This window comes from Lissotriton vulgaris, chromosome 7, assembly GCF_964263255.1.
Source record: "Lissotriton vulgaris chromosome 7, aLisVul1.2, whole genome shotgun sequence".
Classification (NCBI taxonomy): domain Eukaryota; kingdom Metazoa; phylum Chordata; class Amphibia; order Caudata; family Salamandridae; genus Lissotriton; species Lissotriton vulgaris.
In genome coordinates, this window is record NC_141695.1 from 87,444,722 (window position 1) to 87,448,727 (window position 4,006).

The following is a 4,006-nucleotide window of genomic DNA, read 5'->3' on the forward strand; positions in this document are numbered from 1 at the left end:
GAGCCTAAACAATGCAACAATATACTCTTTTTCCTCTCTGCACCCATTCGTTCTCCATCAATGGCCCTCATATAATTGAAGAATTCCTCCTTCCATCTTGCCCAAGGCAAAGGAGGATCACCCTTGATTTGTAAAAATTTTGCAGGAGGGTCAAATTGCATTTTAAATAAAATAAGTAAGAGAAACAGTAACAATATGCAAATAATGTAAATAAAATTTCCCAAAAGTACTGTAAAATATAACAAGATGTAAATAGAAATGAAGTGTGAAGAAATAAATGTACTTAAATATGGAATAATATGGTAAAAAAAAAAATGATGAAAGTCACAGTGTTGACAAAATGAGATAAGCAGTTCCTCAGGAAGGAAGTACCTTCGTAGATTCCAGTGAGAACAAATGTTGCAAAACGGAGTACAAATAAAGAAATGACAGCACTGCACAGTGTTGTTTTAGGACTGCAAAGCGTTGTTCAGCAAAGTAAATAAATCGGCATCTCCGTGGTCGAATATAAACAAAGAGTTGTTCAGTAAAATAAAACGAAACGGAACTCCTGTGGTCTAAGAGGTCGTTGCTAGGCAACAGAATGTCTTTGAAAACAAGATGGCGGCACGTTGCACGCAGCGTCAATGCGTATGACGTCACCAGGAAGAAGCGTGTGGAAAGGACGTCGAGTATTACCTTGGCAGCAGCGCAACACGGAAAGGACGCGTTGAGACGCTTCACACGTTGGTTGCTAAGGATGCAGCAACGACGTATACAGGAAGCTTTGACGTTTCAAAGGACTGCCGATGCACTGTTACGCCTCAGAAAGAATGTTGGTAACCAGGCCAGGCAAGTCAATGGAATCTTCAACACGAGCGTTGGCTACAGGTACAGGAAACTTGAAAGATGCGCTGAAGAAAAGTTAATGTAAACTAAACGAAAATCAGCTGCAGGTTCTCTCAAGCAGTGAGAGAAACAGGGGAATAAATCCAGTAAGCCCCAAATCAAATAAAAGTATTTTCTCCAGAAAATAAGGAAAAATTTTCCATAAAAATTCAAAATAGTCCCAGGTAAAATAAAATTGGGTTCACTCCGCTCCTGTGCTGTAGATGGCTGGAGTCCTCGTCGCCAAAATTTGTAAGAATGCAGGATACAGGTTGAAATTAAGAAGCTTTATTCAGCAGCACAGCATCATACATAGAGCTTCAGAGTCCAGATGTAACGGACTCAAAGATGCAGAGTGCATCACCAGGAAAGTTCTGAGAACTAGAACGTGAAGGACACAGGTCTCATGCCATTAAAGGGGAAGGGACATAAAGGAAGAAATACAATGCAGGATGTAACATAAGGTCTTTCATGTGCTTTGTGGAACACGAGCGGGGCGTTGCGCTGAAGCAACAGGCACTGGTGTGAAAGGAAACAGAAGGGTTCCTGGAGAAGTGACACCAGATGAGCCGAGCTGAGTGATACTGTGGAACTCGTGGTAAAGACACAGTCGTGGTATTGACTGATTCCACTGTGCACAACACATACCACAGACACAGACGTGCATTATGCAGAGTTAACTGGTGCATTTCAGTTTTGTTTTTGTACGTGTTTGCTGAACCTTAACTGACCTTTAACTGTATTTATTCAGTGAATATTTCTATATATTCTAAAACTGATAATGGCCTAAAAATAATCCAAGTTTAGCTAAGGCGTAGGCGTCAAACTATACCTGTGGGAGTGTCCTTTGTGTTCATAGATTGCACAACGTTGGTCTCTTATTGGATGCTTAGATTGCATCCTTGGAATGTTAATTTGGTCTGTGTGTGTGTGTGGGTGGGTGGGTGGGTGGCTCTGTGTAGGGGTGGGTGGCTCTGTGTACGGGTGGCTCTGTGTGGGTGTGTGGGGCTCTGTGTGTGGGTGTGTGGGGCTCTGTGTGTGGGTGTGTGGGGCTCTGTGTGTGGGTGTGGGGCTCTGTGTGTGGGTGGGTGGCTCTCTGTGTGGGTGGCTCTGTGTGTGTGTGGGGCTCTGTGTGTGGGTGTGTGGGGCTCTATGTGTGGTGTGTGGGGCTCTGTGTGTGTGTGGCTCTGTGTCTGCGAATACTCTCTACTACTCTCTAATGTTCACCTATTGCCATTGTAAATGACAATACCATTTATTTATGTTTTTAAAAAAATGAATTTTATTTTTATGAGCAATGCCAATAGCTCTGCCTTTAATAATGCAGGGACCATTGCATTCTAAATGCTTGTATACCCTGGTGCCCTAGTTCTGGAAGGTGGGAGAAGCTTCCACACAGCAGCTTTGAAGTGCATTGAATTTCTTATTACCTCTGCCCTGGCTCCAAGCTGGCTCAAGTGACAGTGCAGAGCCGTTAGGCCCTTTGTGTGAAGGCAGAGCACAGGCTATTCACAAGCTGGAAGTAGGGTTGTGCTCAGCACTGGTCCCCCATCCTGGCAACAGATGGGTCATTAAGGCACATCTAATCCCTCTACACCCAGTCATGTGACCCAAGACAAGCTAAAGGCACAAAAGGGCTAAGGGCAGGAGCATGCCAACTTCCAAAAAGTGGCAAATTCAAAATTGTGATGAAAAATCCAACCTTACCATTAAAGAGGGTTTATCATTGTAATTTCATAGGTATCAAACATGAAATAGCTACCTGTTCCCAAATGCCTGAAGGATGGCTACGTTTATTGGATGCCTGAAGGATGGCTACGTTTATTGGATGCCTGAAGGGTGGCAACGTTTATTGGATGCCTGAAGGGTGCCTAAGTTTACAGGATGCCCACCTCAGACAAAATAGGTGTTATAAAGGTCCTGATTGTAATCCCGCCAATGTAGATTTGGGATCTGATTACAATCTTGGCGGATGGGATACTCCTTCCCAAATGTGACGGATAGCCTGGCCGTCATATAATAAGTTCCATACAATATAATGGAACTTGTAATATAGCGGATGGAATATCAGTCAAATTTGTGAGGGAGTATCCCATCCGCTAAGACCTCCATAACACCTATTTTGTCAGAGGTGGGCATCCAGTAAACTTAGCCACCTTTCAGCCTAGTTGGCATTTTTATTTTAATTGAATACCATAAATTGGGTAATGGTAACGTCTGTTATTTACATTTACAAAATTCAGAAGGGTGGTATGACGCACTATATAAAAACAAGTTACTACTATTATTATTAATAATCCTGAAATCCCTGCATAAAATGTATATGACAGCTGCATCATCACTGCACATGCCTGGTGACATACGCACATGTATACATCATTATGTTGGGGTCGTTGCAGGGTCATATTGTATACGTGTGCATGCCTGATGACACACGCATAGTCATAATTATGCCTTCTAAGGTCTGGGTTTTGACAGCACAGCTTTTAAAATTCACTCACCCCTGCATCACACGCCACCTCACTGATTGTAGGTGCCGGTTCCCTGCATCGCTTCGCTGGGGTACTTCCGGTCGGCCAGCTTGCAGAGCGGTTAGCGCTCTAGTGCACAACTTCCTGTGGCTACTTAGCCCTCACATCCTCCGGAGCGCGCAGCGGTCGCGCGCAGCCCCGCCGAAGACCCGCCAAAGAGCTGCCCGTCTGCGCCCGTCCGCGCAAAGGTCGCGCCGGGCGCCGGGCACTCTGCCCCTCATCCTGTCATTAAATCGGCAGGATGTGTTACTCTAAATCCGAGCTGCTGAGTCTTCAGCATTCCTCTTGCTTCTGCACCAGACGCAATCCTGCTCATATACACCACCCGCTTGTTACTCCCTCCCAACTGTGTTCTATTTCCAAATTTAAATCTAAACCTCTTCCCGTCCACACCTTCAGGCTAGGACACCTTAATGTTAGATCCATGCACAAACACTCTTCAGAAATACATGATCTTCTATCTGACCACTCTCTAGATGCCCTGTTCATGACCGAGACGTGGCTCCTTGATGAGATGGACTCGGTCTGTAACCTGGTAACACCTACAGGCTACTCTATCTATACGGTGAACAGAGGCTCGAGAGGGGGCGGGCTCGCGCTCATAATCA